The 16,201-nt window shown below is 45.7% G+C and overlaps 1 protein-coding gene across 2 annotated transcripts in view; it reads left to right on the top strand.

Annotated features, from left to right (window-relative positions):
- Positions 1 to 3,373: 3,373 nt before the first annotated feature.
- Positions 3,374 to 16,201, top strand: part of LOC115658110 (H(+)/Cl(-) exchange transporter 5) — an 83,848-nt gene continuing 71,020 nt past the window's right edge. The window contains exons 1-2 of one of the 2 annotated variants that reach the window (XM_030576642.1): positions 3,374 to 3,588; positions 11,401 to 11,539. The gene's annotated coding sequence lies outside the window, so the exon portion shown is untranslated. The remainder of the gene's footprint in view (positions 3,589 to 11,400; positions 11,540 to 16,201) is intronic. The other variant, XM_030576643.1, reaches the window with a different exon arrangement.

Genomic DNA, 16,201 nt, shown 5'->3' on the forward strand with positions numbered 1-16,201 from the left:
TTTCAGCTGCGTCCAGTATGAAGTCCTATAACTGCAGCTCATTCAACTCATTCAAACGAGGCTCGTGTAGAACAGGCAGCTGGGAGCTTCCATTCAGTTCCCATTAGAAAGAGGAACTCGCCATCACAGTTGATCACCATGTTTCATCATCACAGCCACAAAAAATGTCAAAGCTATTCAACCAAGTGTGGAGTCTCCCTCTAGTGGCTAAATGCTACTATGTAAATTACAGTACAGTCCTGTTCCCGGGTGTGTGTGTGTGTGTGTGAACTTTAATACATGACACCCAATTTTCTGACAATCTAGTCCTATGAAAGCTGAAGTTAATTACATATTAGACTCTGCAGAACCCTCTTTGTTGCTTTTACCTCACTTTACTGATAACTATCTGTTTCATACAATAGCCTCTCTACTTTCAGTGTCAGTGAGTTAAAGAGAAAATCTGTGTAACTTGTATGTGCTGCAACATTATTGAATAACAAACACATCTATTCAAGTCAGGGTTCCAGTTTTAAACTCTTCTATTGTCAGACACCCCTATATCTCCTAGCAGCTAGTTACAAGAAGAAACATGCACTAATTTGCAGCACTTAACGGGTTTCTTTTATACCCTAGACTTACTATAAAGCATCTGACTGATTGCTCTGAGTTGCCTGCTTATTCTCAGACAGTATAGTAATTCTGGTCCAAATTCACATTCAGTGGTGTTAGGAGTCCTAAAAACCTGACCCAGAAGATTATTATATTTCCCTCCTCTTCTCTTTACAATATTTTTTTCTTTGATCCTCTCTCCTGCCTCCCAATGTGCTCATAAAATGGAGAAACAGCACTGGAAAGAAACAGGTATGCTACAGGTAGGCTCTTTGCAAGTCACCATGCACAGCTCTGGCAGTTTCCATCCATTCTGTTTTGCAGCCATCCTCTGCTATTCCAGTCTGGGGTTTCCCCCCACACTGTTCTCCTGATAATCCTCAAACTCAGCCTGTAGCCCACCCTGCTATCCAGCCCTGAGCTTCCCCCGACCCACAGCTCTGCCATTTCACCTCGGTCCTGACTTGATGCACCTCCTGCTATTCCAAGACCATGTTTGGTCTTTCAGAACAAATCTTCAAAAGGCAACACCTGATGCAGAGTGCACAACGGCTGATCATTCTGTGAATAGTCCCTGTACTTGAAGTATTTAACATTTGACAAATGCTTTAGGATCTCAGAAATATGAAAGGTAATTCTGTTCTATTCTATGGGACAAACAAGACCATTTGGAACCTTTTAATGTATATAACAGTATTTTGCTCTTCTGTAGCATCTTTCCTACAGGCATCTCAAAACACTTTAAATGCATTAATGAATTTACTCTCCCTCCCTCTTGGGTATTATAATTCCCATTTATCAGACTGGGAAACTGAGGCACAGAGTGGCTACCCACATTCTTATAGTAAGCCAGAGGCAGAGTTAAGCATGGAACCGAGCTCTCATAACTCCCAGGCCTGTGCCTTAAACATAAGATCATCCTTCCATTTACATTTTCTGGCCCAAACTAAGCAGTGTGATCTAGTGAATAAGGCACTAGACGAGTGGATGCAAGTAGAGCCTGACAAAATTTTTGCACCATAACTTTTCTCCAGTGAAAAAAGCAGATTTGGTGCAAATGTAGCAAATTTGGGTCAGTTTCACTAAATAGTTTAATTTAAAAATTAAAAAAAGCTCCTAACACAAAAGTCTCCAAGAAATCAGTGTTTCATTTTGACACTTTCAAAATGAAATGTTTTGATTTTTTGATTTGAGATTACTTTTTGTTGCAAAATTTCCATTACGTTTATTCTTTGTAATATGAAAACACGCTCAAAATGGAAATGAAATTTTTTCTTTGACCCCATGCAATTTTTTTAGCTTTTTTATATGCCAAATTCTTTGAAAAGGATGGTTTTCAGTTTGACCCATTCCCCCCCGCCCCAATTTTTTTGGAATTGTTAGTAAACTGAAAAATCTGTTATTTGCCCAGCTGTAGTCAGGCCACCTAAGCATGCAGGCCAGAGCCATGAGTTGCTTCTAGCTCGGCAAAGGAAGCCCAGATAGAGGGTCCACATGGAAGGCATAGGATGGGAACTGTGAGACTATGTGCAAACTTTTATTATTATAGTGACACCTAGAGGCCTCAGCTGAGATCAGGGCCTGTTGTGCTGGGTGCTTTGCACACAGGTTGTACTAGACACTCCCTGCCCCAAAGAGCTTGCTACCAGGGACAGTACCCTCTGCAGTGGGGCTTAGGTTAGCCTAACTACTGTTACATGGAGTATAACATTTTTCACAGCCTTGAGTGATGTAGCTAGGTTGATATAAGTTTTAGGTGTAGACCAGGCCTGAGTTATCAGCGCATCATTTTTGTACTACACTGTAGTTGCCTGACAAGTTGTGACAGGTGTTGGTCTGGCACACCTGCTCACTGTGTAATGAGCACGCACAGCAGTGCACCAAGCATGCAAAGGAGGATGGGTGGCAGTGAATCTCAGAGGCTCTGGCTAGTAGTTATTACAATGCCAGAGCACTGTGAGTGATGTAAAGAAAATCTGAGAGAGTTCAAGTGTCTGGGAAGAAGTTCTGGAGACAGTGGAACTTCTCTGGAAACTGGGGTGAATGCATAGGTGCTGGAACTAGGGGTGCTGGGCGTACTGCCGCACCCTCTGCTTGAAGTAGTTTCCATTATATACAGGGTTTATAGTTTGGTTTGGTGGCTCTCAGCACCCCCTCACCCCATACAAATTGTTGCAGCAGCCCTGAGTGTATGGTCTCTAACTCTGGCAGAGCAACTGATTTTTAACCACTCCAGGGTAGGGTGAGGCTGGGGCTACATAGACAGGTGAGATGTAGTGTCTCATTTGACCTGGAGACGGACCCATGCTACATCAGCAGAATGCAGCTGTTGGGGGTGTGTGTGTGTGGATTTAGCTGTTTATAAAGCTAGAATCCAGCTGGGAAACTTGGCAGAGGTCTGGCTTCCACACCTTCTTCCATGTGCTAGGCCTGATCCCTGATGAGAGACAGCTGGAGCCCTCCTAGTTCATGTAAGCTTCTCTCCCACCATTTCACTTTGTTTATGTATACGTTGTTTTGGGGGGGCACCCTAAGCCTGGGGATCAGTACGATTATCCCCCCTTTGCCTGTGTCCATAACACCCCCAAACTCCTACCCCCCAAACCCTTTGCCCCATGCTTGAGGAGATGATGGGATGGGGGATCAAACAGCTGACCTCTTTGCTATGCACCAGGCAGGCTGCACAAGGTGCATGAGCACGGCGCCTCGCCTACCAGCACCAAAGATGGCGGCATAGCGGCTTCACGGGGCGCACTGCTGCTGCGCCGGCGCCCTTCCCTTCCCACTCGGGAGCTGGCGGTAGCGCGCAGGCTTCCCAAGAAGGGAAGGTGGGTGGTAGCGCCCGGGATGGGGGCGGCTGCGACTGCGACTGTCACTTGAGCCTCTTTCCACCCCGCCGCGAATGGAGTCTCCCTCCCGCAGGTGTAGCGCTGTAGAGAGCCGGGCGGCCCGCTGAGACGCGCCCACCCGGGAGCGGGGCCGCTGGTCCCCCGAGAGGTGAGCGCCCCGCTGCTCCCGGCCTGATCCCCAACCGGCCGCTGGCCCCGGCGGGGTGCTGGGCATTGCGGGGAGGGGCCCGGGGCAGGAGTTGGGGAGGGGAAGCCGGAGGGGCCCCGGGGCAGGAGTGAGTGGGGGGGGGAAGCCGGAGGGGCCCCGGGGCAGGAGTGAGGGGGGGGGGGGAGCTGGAGGGGCCCCGGGGCAGGAGTGAGTGGGGGGGGGGAAGCCGGAGGGGCCCCGGGGCAGGAGTGAGTGGGGGGGGGAAGCCGGAGGGGCCCCGGGGCAGGAGTGAGTGGGGGGGGGAAGCCGGAGGGGCCCCGGGGCAGGAGTGTGTGTGTGTGTGTGGGGGGGGGAAGCCGGAGGGGCCCCGGGGCAGGAGTGAGTGGGGGGGGGGGCAGGAGGGAGTGGGGGGGGGAAGCCGGAGAGGCCCCGGGGCAGGAGTGAGTGTGTGTGTGTGGGGGGGGAAGCCGGAGGGGCCCCGGGGCAGGAGTGTGTGTGTGTGGGGGGGGGGGGAAGCCGGAGGGGCCCCGGGGCAGGAGTGAGTGGGGGGGGCAGGAGTGAGTGGGGGGGGGAAGCCGGAGAGGCCCCGGGGCAGGAGTGAGTGTGTGTGTGTGGGGGAAGCCGGAGAGGCCCCGGGGCAGGAGTGAGTGTGTGTGTGGGGGGGAAGCCGGAGGGGCCCCGGGGCAGGAGTGAGTGGGGGGGGGGGAAGCCGGAGGGGCCCCGGGGCAGGAGTGAGTGAGTGGGGGGGGGGAAGCCGGAGGGGCCCCGGGGCAGGAGTGAGTGAGTGTGTGTGTGTGTGGGGAAGCCGGAGGGGCCCCGGGGCGTGAGTGTGTGTGTGTGTGAGGAAGCCGGGGGGCCCCCGGGGCAGGAGTGTGTGGGTGTGGGGGGGGAAGCTGGAGGGGCTCTGGGGTGTTTGAGACCTCTTTTCCTCAGTCCAGTGTCTCTCCTCCAGTGACTGTGTGGGCATGCTTGGTGTCAGCGCTGCACATTCCCTTCTCCCTAGCAGAGGGCAGCAGGGTCGAGGTGTGTGCTGGTCAGGTTAGGAGGCAGTAAACTCTTCTAGTTGCGTGTTATCTTGAAGCCTCCCAAATCCCCTTGCAGATGCTGTCTCAGCAGTGAGACCCTGTCCCTGGTAAACAGCCAATTCAATCACCTGGCATCATGTCCTTTCAGATGTGTCACAGAACTGGACTGGGAACTTTGGTGCTGCTTTGCACAGGGGGTTGGCTTAGGCTGCTGCAGGTGGGGTGCTTGAGGCAAAACCAGCAGTTCCTGTATAGTGGACCATGGACACTGGTGCTCTGCAGAGCCTTTTGTGGTGGCCTGTGGAAAATTGCCTTGTCACATGGTGCTGGCTATTCATTAAAGGGTGTTAACTAAACAGCTATGGATGCATCACCCTCCTAATGTTCTTTTCCAATGTAAGCAGCCATTGTAGTTGCTACAGTGTTGTTATGGGATCACATATGGGCAAGTAGATTGTTTTGCAGACCACGTATCTGCTTATTCACGATCATATTGGCAACCCTCTTAAAGTTCCTATCACTGAAAAGCTTGGGGGCCCACCTGTCTTATACATACATTGAAGTCCTCTTAAAAATATAAGACGTGCAGCAGCTTTCTGGTTTGTCTGGACATAGGAAATATTTTGCATTTATAGTTCAGATGTCATATAGTGTGTCAGACAAGGTGTGGCTCTTGTGTTAATTCTTATAGGAACTGGGTAACTGCTTCTAGGATGGAAAGTTTTAGCTGTAAATGGGGAATATGGGGTCTTGTGATAGGTTTCCAAGTTCCTTGGTCAGGTGTTGAGCAAAGCAGCAAAAAGGTCACTTAAGAAACCTTTTTTCATTTGTCTCAAAGTATAATATAGTATCCTTCATTTAACACATGCCTAGACCTATATCTTAGGGTTATATACTGCCTGCTCCCATCCCTGTAATAACTGTGTGCTTGCCAAATGAAACTGATCAACAGTAGTGAACATCCTTGTGGAATTCATGGAGACTCTGTCTCACAGTCTTCTCAGGACACAGAAAGCTCAGCTTCTGGTGAGCTGTATTTAAAAAAAAAAAAAAAAAAAGTTAGGACAGGGAGTCAGGTGGAGAGCTTTACCAACTAGGAAACACTGCAAAACCTTCCTAAAGGTAGTCACTCATTTAATCTCCTCTGGAAGCTCATTTCACATCTGAATTCCTTCAGCTGAGTGCTTTGTCCCTAGCTGCCTCAAGATGCCTTCAAGGCTTTGTGGTCTGCAACTGTGTGGCTCATATACGGAGATGTGGTCTCTAACAGGGTCCCAATACATTAATTTCTTTGAAGATTACCACTGAGGCTGCAGAGGCAGGGTGAGAGCCCCATGGAGGCACTGAGGCACAGGCTTGATGTGTTTACAGCCTAAATCAGGGGTGGGCAAACTACGACCCGCAGGCCGAATCCGACCCACCTGGTGTCTTAATCCAGCCATTGAGCTCCCACTGGGGAGCAGAGTTTGGGGCTTGCCTTGCTCCAGCATTCTAGCCGGGGAGCAGGGTCGGGGGATGCTCCACATCACCCCCGGAAGCAGCGGCATGACCCCTTCCAGCTCCTACATGTAGGGGCAACCAGGGGGCTCTGCACACTGTCCCCGCCCCAAGTGCTGCCCCCGCAGCTCCCTTTGGCCAGGAACCGTGGCCAATGGGAGCTGCAGGGGTGGCGCCTGTGGACAGGACAGCATGCAGCAGAGCAGTCTGGCCATGCATCTGCGTAGGATCTGGAGTGAGGAACATACCGCTGCTTCCGGGAGCCGCTTGAGGTAAGCGCTGCCTGGAGCCTGCACCCTCGTGTCCAACCCCCCTGCCCCAGCCCTGATCCCTCTCCTGCCCTCTGAACCCCTCAGTCCCAGCCCAGAGCACCCTCCTGCACCATAAGCCCCTCATCTTCAGCCCCACCCCAGAGCCCACACCCCTAGCCGCAGTCCTCACCACCTCCTCAGTCTTCACCCCTGTGCCCCCAGCCTGAATTCCCCTCCCGCATCCTGAACTCCTCATTTCTGGCCCCACCCCGGAACCGTACCCCCCAGCCAGAGCCCTCACCCCCTCCTGGACCTCAACCCCAATTTTGTGAGTCTTCATGGCTCGCCATACAATTTCTATACCCAGATGTGGCCCTCGGGCCAAAAAGTTTGCCCACTCCTGGCCTAAATCCTAGGGGAGGCTGACAGCTGCAATTTGCACCAGCATGAGCTTTCATGCTGTTTTCGTGTTCAGGTTCAGATGTGATGAATTGCAATAATTCAGTTTAGAGAGGACAAATACATACATAGCTGTGACCAGTTCCTCATCTGGAAGGAAAGGGCAGAATTTGCCAGCAAAATAAGACTTTTTAGTCACTTATGCTACCTGATTGTCCAACTTGTGTAAAAGTAGAACTCTAAACCACCAATGTGCTTCAGCAAGTCTTTGGTAATCAATAGCTGCAGCTCTGAAAACTCAGAGGTGCAACAGCTAGTAGTGATGCTTGCACTTGGAAGTGCTGTGAACTGGTATTTGCAAGTTGTATTATGCATGTTACATCAAAGCATCGTAGTTTGCTAATCCAAGTGCAAGCATCACTACTACTTCCAAGTGCACGCCTCACCAAGGGACCACTCTTATAGCCTCTGGCAAATATTTCATGGAATTTAAGGCGAGTTGTACTTTAAGCACTGTGGTATTGGATCCTGTGAGTTTGAAGTACACTGTGTTGAGATTCAATTAGGATTTATTGAGAGCTAAATGTGTAGCCACATTTTTTGTTCTTGTTTTGACAAGATAGATTTGCTTGTATGGTAAGCAGAGGTTACTAGTTTACACTGAATGTAAATTAGTTTATAAAAGATGCAGTGGTGTGGAACAATAGCTTGTTAAACAATGTAATGAATTTGTAACTTAGACACATGACATATGCGTCTTTAACTTCAGAAAAATAGAACAACCACTCAATGTCATTAGGTAACAGAGGGACAGTGATAGAGAACACTACCATATTTCTGGTGCTTTGAACAATGATAGCAATGCAGCAAGAGATCCTTAGTCTTGTAAACATGACCTGGGTTTTGTTTGAAACATTGGAAACAGCAAAAGGAACGAGGAGTACTTGTGGTACCTTGAAGACTAACAAATTTGTTTGGGCATAAGCTTTCGTGGGCTAAAACCCACTTCATCGGATGAATGCAGTGGAAAATACAGTAGGAAGATATAGATATACAGAGAACATGAAAAAATGGGTGTTGCCATACTATCTATAATGAGACTAATCAATTAAGGTGGACTATCATCAGCAGGAGGGAAAAAAACTTTTGTAGTGATCATCAGGATGGCCCATTTCCAACAGTTGACAAGAAAGTGTGAGTTTGATTAGTCTTCTTATAGCTGGCAACACCCATTTTTTTCATGTTCTCTGTGTATATATATCTTCCTACTGTATTTTCCACTGCATGCATCCGATGAAGTGGGTTTTAGCCCAGAAAAGCTTATGCCAGACTAACGTGGCTACCACTCTGAAATTGGAAACAGCCTTTCAACTGATGTTTCTTTTTAAAGCAGCCCTGATTTCCTTATTTTTCTGCACCCTGAAGAGTGTAAGTCTTCTGTAGAGGTGGCATTAGCAGAGGAAACTGAAATGACTTAAGTAAGGGATAACATAAAGACTTTCAGGTTTGTGTATGACTGTCTGCAGAATGTACTCTTATTGCTGTGAAAATGCAGTTTGAGCTGTTAAACCCTTCATGGGTTTACAAATGAGTTTAAGGTCATGCGTTTCCTTTGCTGTTAAATATTTCACCATTTGCCTCTTCTGGGCTGTGGGATGACAGAATGTAGCAAGAAAGGATTTAAAACTTCCTTCTTTTAGTTTCTTGGCTAAGCATTGGCATCACAATAAGTGGTGTGAAAATTCAATACTTCCCTTCCTTCACCCCCAAACAAGTACTTAAAGTTATTGTAGAACTGTAGGTAGTGAAGCTGTTTGTAAGCCAGGCTTTATTCAGGGAACGAGGGCAATTAAAGACTTCATCCTACATAACAGGGTGAAGAGGTAAGTTTAAACTAAACAGTAATATGTTGACTCATCAGTTAAAGTTTTGACAGAGCTTCCCTTTAAAGATTTTTTAAAACACATACACCCTTCTTTGGGACAGGTCACTTTCTATATGCAAGTTCTCACATTCAGTTTTTTCCCCAGAGGAAATTTTGTTAAAAGTTGGTCAATCAGATAAGGAGTCTGTTATGGGGCTTTGAATAGGTACGTGCTGTATCCTGAAAGTTAAAAAACCTTTTGTCCTCTGATAATTCAAACTGCTTGATGTCAACATTTGCTTTATGCACTTTACCACAATGGGAACTAACAAACAGGATATTTTTTGCCCTGTTGGAATACAAACAGTTTTAATTTATTACAAGTTGATTTTTCTATAGTCTCCACATTTTAAATTTCAATTGGAAGCCTGGCAAGTATCCTCTCTGCTCCACTTAGGGCTTCTCTAGGTAGTGGGGGAGTGCATGCTATGGGGTATGGTTTCTAAAACACACTAACCTTTTTACATGGACCAATGAATAGACCTTTCTGGTGTGCTTTACAGGTTCCCTAGTGCACTTTCACATAGTGCTTTTTGAAACAGTGCTATGTGAAAGTGTGCTCTGGAACCTTTAATGCACTCCAGAAAGGTCTACGTGGACCAATTCATAGATAACACATCAGTATGCTTTAGAAATCACACCCTTGTATTGCATACCCCCACACAGAGAAATTACCCCATTATGTAGCTGGACCCTTAATCTGCGCTTTAAGTGTCAGCACCTCTATGTGATAAAATAGTTTTCAAAATATAAACTGATCATTAGGTTTGGACTATAACCCTGACAGTGATTTTTTTCCCCCCCAATTCCCAGCGAATATACACTGATTATTCTTGCTTATTTTCCCTAAAATAAAATCGATCACCTCCAGAACTGTGGTTTCAGTGTAAGAATCTTCACTGCCCTACATGGGGGAAATTGATAGCCAAAGAGCTTAAGGGAAAAACATAGAATTATAGAATTCCTTGAGTACCAGGACAAGCAGATGTGTTTTGAGCTACCCCCACACTGTGTTGTCATCTCTCGTGACCCACATTGTGCATCATGTCTGACTTGGAGGGGCCATATGTGGGGATGACCTTACCAACAATGTAGCAAATTGTGATGTAGAGTCTTGGCCTAAGGCTGGTTCCTGAATGTTATCAAGTCATTCACAGAGACTATCAACCAGCCTTTAAAAGATAATGATTTTCACTTGTTGTGGGTTGTATTTCATGTAGTGACCTTAAGGTGAAAGACTTTGTCTCATAACTAGGGCTTCTGTTTTTCAGGGTATATTTAATTTTGTGGGGCAAGGGTGGTTATCTTTACCAATTTTTGAGTTCTAGGTAGATGACCAAAACTTGGGTTTTTTTTTGTTTTTGTTTTGTGGAGCTTTCTCTTTGTATATACAGTAATGAGTAATTGCTTTAATTTGCCTGAGTGCTCTCTAATGTAGTTCTGTTTCACCAGCAAGGTCTGTGTGGAACAGTTAATGTGCAAAATGTTGGTGCACTTCAGAAGTCACGCCCCATAGTGCGCATTACTGTCGGTGTAGACAAGCCCTTAGATACAAGTAACCATTTCTGATGTTTTTCCTGGCCTTTACTGGATAAATGTCAATTTCATTTTTTGTATTGTGGGTCTTTTATTGGCATTATCGGTTAAAACCGAAAAGCAAATGCCTTACCCGAAACCCATCCCGGAAGCCTTTCAGTTCCCCTTGTTCTCTTTTAAGCACTTTTATTTTTATGCTACAGCGATAGCATAAGAGTGAAGAGGAATCTGAAGCAAATGAAGTGTGGTACATGCCTTTTTTAACACATTAACTTTTCTTCAGTGTAAATGTTCCAAGTGAGCACTGGCTGTCAGACTAGAAAACTTGGAGTAACAATTAGATCAAACAGCCCCCTGTAATGTGGACTTTCAGAGTAAACAGTTACATCTGATCCTGCATTACAAATCAGTGTCAGAGTGCATCTCAGCAGCAGAGAAGAACATTCTGTTCTCAGTTTCTCTGATCCTGATGGATGTGCAATAATGGTAGTACTGGTGGTCTTGTAAGATCAGCTGTCTGAAGAGAAAATCCCTCTGAAAAGGGAGCATGTAGGTAGTAGCTAGGTTGAAAGATGTTGGTTTACTTAGCAGTATTTGGGGGGTATGGGTGAGTAAGGTTCACCTATCCAGCTTTGGATATTGTGGCTGTCTCCTTAAAGGCTATAAAACTTCATACATGGCAGACTGACTAATCTCAAAGCACATAATTCAAATCTCTGTGCAAGCACTCGGGGACAAAATTCAAATGTCCTGAGACCAAGTACCAAAAATCAGGGATAAACTCTTATGCGTGGGGAGTGGGGACACTCTGAAGGCCCTTAGGTGTGCATATTTGAGAAGGTCGTTTTAAAAGGAAGTGAAACTGATACTGTAGAATCTGACATTTTGTGCTGTTGAAGTTCCTATCTTTAAAACCTTCCTTAACATGATGTTGACCCAAGAATTTTTGTTGCAAGATCAGGGACTTTCCTGACCTCTTTTTAGCGAACAGTAAATTACAATTGTAATTTAATATGTGAAGTAGAAAATCAGATTTCTTGGATTTTATCAGGCCTGTTGCTATATCAAATGAATAAATCATTTCACCTAATATTCTAATGCAAAATATGATAACCAGGCTGTACTCCAAAGTTGTAATGTAGGTAGCACTGACAATAGTTTGTCTACTCTTTTTGTATAGCTCCCAATGTCCAAGGAAAAGCAGGGAATAGATATCAACAAGGAATCCTAATGTAGCCATGTGGTGATGCACTATTTTGGAACCAGAAAACTATCTTTTATGAGGGCTACAAAGAAATTGGCCTATCTGTGAATACCAGGTGACGTTTCAAATTACACAATTTTCCACTGAGTTTTCTCTTTATAGTTGACTTGTTTCTGTATGCAACTTATTGTCTGTAACATCATCATATATCTTCATCTACATATGGAAGAAATATAAACAGAGGTTTCAGTGTTTTCCTTAGTCTGCACACAGTGCTGGTGCTGCTACTGCTGCTTATAGCTTTGCCAAGTAGAGTGAAATTAACAAAACTCTGATCTATTTTACTGTTACTTCTCAGAACGTTTTTGGCAGCAGTGGAACATCCTGCTGATTCTGGTTCTCCTTGAGAAACCTCTGAGCAACAGCATCAGGAGGAGTGGAAGGAGGACCCAAAAACAGACTGGGATGGGGTAGTGTAGCAGAGACCTCTTTTCCTCCCACTTTCATCCCTGCAGCAGCCATTCTTTGCAGATGAGATGGCTTTATCTGTAACTGGCCCAGGCCTGGAACTTTCACCTGAAAGTTATTAGAATCACCACAAATCTCACCACCTTTTGAAATATAAACTGTTTCTTTGACCGTATCATCACAAAATAGCAAAATAGACTGACCTGGGAGTAGAGGATGAAGAGTAGACTGATCCTTTTCTTTACTGATGGAATATGTAAATGCATTTAGGTGAGAGTGGTAGACATTCATGGCGAGGACCTTCCCTTCAAAGCAGGTAGGGGCTCTTGATGGGGTGAAAGAGGCAGAAAGCTCTTTCTCATTTTCAGCACTGAAAGAGGGGTGAAGCTTCAAGTTGATAAAATATCTACTAGCTAGATTCTGTTACTGGTGGAGCTCCCAAGCAGGTCTAGGGTTATCTCTCTGGTAGAGTTCCCAGCAGCTGATGGCAAGGAGCCTGTACCTCGTTGTAGCATGCCCTCTGCCTTGTCTTCTGTATCTGCATTTGGGCTAATAAGTCCTTTCTCTAGGAAGCACCTGGCAAGTTTTTCAAGCCCTGGTTATAACGTCCTGCACTATTGCCTGGTAGGTTGGGCATAAGATTACTATGCTTCCTGTGGCCACTTAACTTAAGGAAGTGAAATTTACATATCTTCTGTTTGTAAATATGTGTAATGAATACTCTTACTGCTTGAGCAATAGTTGAGTTACAAAAATAATCACCATATCATAGCCACCATATCACACTTGTGACGAATCCACCATGACGCTAAGTTCACTTCAGAATCTCAGCTTTCCAAAATACTCTTCACTAAGCGTGAACTATGTTCTTGGCTTCTAGCTGTACAATGTACATCTGGATGTGTTTAAAACATGGTGTTAAGAAGAGTCCAGTTTTCCAAGCAATTGTGATTACTCTGTAGAACTGTATTACTTACAAACTTCACCAGCAATGATTTTGTAGTCGATAATTGATAGAGCTGGAATAGCATTGAACCAAGAACAGTTCTCTGGGCAGTTTTAATGGAAAAAAGCTTATTGGATGATGTAATTGTAAATGAGGATTTTTTTCCCCTACACCAGTGAGTGGTGTGCTTATTTCCTATAACACAAAGTAGTGGAATAAAAAGTTTGTAAACCACCATTGTCTCTCCATTACCAAACTTAATTTCTATTGTCTCATATTGGAAGTACTACTTGTAGCAAGTTATTGGGAGATTGTACTTCACGAACATGCTGGGTCTTTCCTTTTCCCTTAAATAACAACATTGGTTATTTCTTCCATTACAATAAAAGTTATTTTGCTAACTCAACTGCATTTCAAAACCAGAGTCATTTAAATTTTTGGCTCAAATTGAGGCAGCATTTTTGATCGAAATAAATACCTTGAGTAATTCCCTACCCTCACTCTCCCTGATTCAGTTTTATTGATTTGTGCAAAAAATAAGGTTGTGTATATTTAAGGGTCAAGGCTGCAGCCCTGCTATTTCAGAAAGTGGCACTGCTTTCTGGCAGAATAGCTATAATGCTGATGTCTCTGGCTTTGAACTTCGGTAGCATTTTCAGCAGTGAGGCACTCTTACAATTGTTGCAATGCAACCTGCAATTAGGAAATTAGGAAATCTCTCTTACTGGATAAACAATTTCTGTTCATGTACAACTTATTTAAATACAATTAATGGAATGCATTTATTTGCAAGATTTAAAGATGGGGAGGAGGGTCTAAAACATGGGTTGATTAGATTGCGTAACTGAAAAGGTGTTTTTTTTTTAAACATTTGGTAGTTAACCTTTTATTTACTGGGCTAACAAGTGAGGTTAAAAACTCCAGCAGCTTCATGTCAGATCCTGTTGTCTAATGGCAGCCTTGACATGTGGTTAGCGGAATGTCAACAACATGCTTGCAGAATGGTTGTCCTACTGTTAATATAACTTATCTTTCACATCTGAGGAACTTGCTGGACTGTTGTCATGCAGAGTGGCTTGAGCAAAGTCAGTGGGGATTATTGTGATAGTGTATAAATCCTCTCTGGGACAGGGCTGGAACCAACCTCTTTGTAACTGCTAATCTTTTTCAAAGGCATTAACTATCTGGGGAAACTCCTCCTCCATCTCAGCAAATTGATGTGCCTTCCCCATCCCTTGTACCCCTCAAGTCTCTTGTTATCTCTTCCACATCACCCCAACATCCCCTCCTCCCCATTTCTCTGTTCCCACCCTAGATTTCTCTGCTTTCTGTTAGTGAAGGTCTTTCTCTTCACAACACTACTCTTGTTTGCCAGGCCTCTCCCGACCCATGGGTGTATCTCTGTTCCTAACCCCTGATCCAGCTGTTGGGAGGAAACAAGCAATTCCTCTTTTCCTTGTGCGACCGGAGAGGAGCTGCCTTTCTCTTATTCTGACTCCCCTGCTATCTGAGTCTAGGGGCATGCATAGCAAGACACAGTTCCTCCTTCAAAAAGTTTATAATATATGATCTGTGTGTGACAGGTATGGGCCCTTTTGGGTGTCACCTGATGTGCTTGGATGCCACTGACTCAACCTATTCTGCCAGTTTGAGTCCCCTTTACCTGGCCTTGCTGGTTAGGCTCACAAGCCTCTTCCAGCCAAACATAAGGGTAGGGCCACACCCAGCTGCACAGAGAGACAGAGATCCGCTCTGGAAAGATTCAACCTTAGGGGCTTTCCTCAACACTCTTGTGCCCACTCCCCTTAAGAGGTACAAACGCAAAGGTTTTATGAAATTCACTCCCTCCCTCAATGTGGAGGGAGATGTGCACAACTTCTTGCCTCACCCCCCCCCCCCCCCCCCGGTCAGAAATTATATAAATTGGGTTATATTATAAACAAGAATAAGTTGATTAACAGCAAAAGGTGAATTTTAAGTAAATATAAGAGATGACATAACAAAGCAGATTACTGACCAAATAAAGCAAAATACACAAGCTAAGCTGAATATATTTAAGAAACAGGTTACAAAATGTAAATTCTCACCCTAAATGTTATTTTTAGGTAAGATGCAAAGTTACTGTGGTTCCAAGTTCCGGTTATATTCCTTTTCAGACTGGATCCGTCTCAGTCTGGACCGCTTCCCCCCCCTCCCCTTCCCCTTCCCCCTCCCCCTCCCCCACCTTCCCTTTGGGTGGCTCTAGCAGTCTTTCTTCTCGGGTAGACAGGCCATGGAGAGGAGTCCCATTTGCTTTCCTCCCCACCCTTAAATAGGATTTACATAAAGTGGGAATCCTTTGTTTCCCAAACTTTACCCCCCTTCCCTTCCCGTGGAATGTTACAAGTCCCAGGTAATATTTAGTATCAGGTGACAAGACCACCTGACACTGTAGTCACCTGACATTGTAGTATTACAGTATCCATGAGACAGGGTTTGGCTACACTTGCAGCTGTACAGCGCTGGGAGTTAAAGCTGTCTTCGTACAGCTGTGTAGGGAAAGCGCTGCAATGTGGCCACACTGACTGCTACCAGCACTGCAGTGTGGCCACATTTACAGCAGTGTTGGGAGTGGTGCATTATGGCAGCTATCCCACAGAGCACTTCTTCCCATTCTGGCATTGTGGGAAGGGGGCGGAGGGGGCGGGTCATTCTGGTTTCTGTCCCAATGCCCCATGATGCATCGCTTCACATCTCAGCAATCCCTGTGTTTCCATCCACATTTGGCACCATCTTTCCACGGTTTCTGTGCAGCGCGATTCTGTGTTCCATTTCGGTCTGCGGGAAATGGAGCCCAAACTGCTGAGGAGTATGCTGACGAGTCTCACCAGCACATCACATTTGGCAGTTGAGCTATTCCTTAAGATCCAAAGTGACAGTGAGGAGTCTGACAATGATAGTGAGTTGTGTAATGCATACGACACGAAATTGATTGTGGCATTCAGACAGGCTCAGCGCCATAGAACGCTACTTTTGGGCTCGGGAAACGCACTGAGTGGTGGGATCACATCGTCATGGAAGTCTGGGATGACGAGCAGTGGCTGCAGAACTTTTGGATGAGAAAAACCACTTTCATGGGACTCTGTGAGGAGCTCGCCCTCACTCTGCAGCGCAAGGACATGAGATTGAGAGCTGCCCTGCTGGTGAAGAAGCGGGTGGCTACTGCAGTATGGAAGCTGGCAACTCCAGACAGCTACCGATCAGTTGCAAACCAGTTTGGAGTGGGAAAGTCGACCGTTGGAATCGTGTTGATGCAAGTTTGCAGGGCCATTAATCGCATCCTGCTAAGAAGAACCGTGACTCTGGGGAACGTGCAGAACATTG

This window comes from Gopherus evgoodei, chromosome 9, assembly GCF_007399415.2.
Source record: "Gopherus evgoodei ecotype Sinaloan lineage chromosome 9, rGopEvg1_v1.p, whole genome shotgun sequence".
In the NCBI taxonomy this organism is placed as follows: domain Eukaryota; kingdom Metazoa; phylum Chordata; order Testudines; family Testudinidae; genus Gopherus; species Gopherus evgoodei.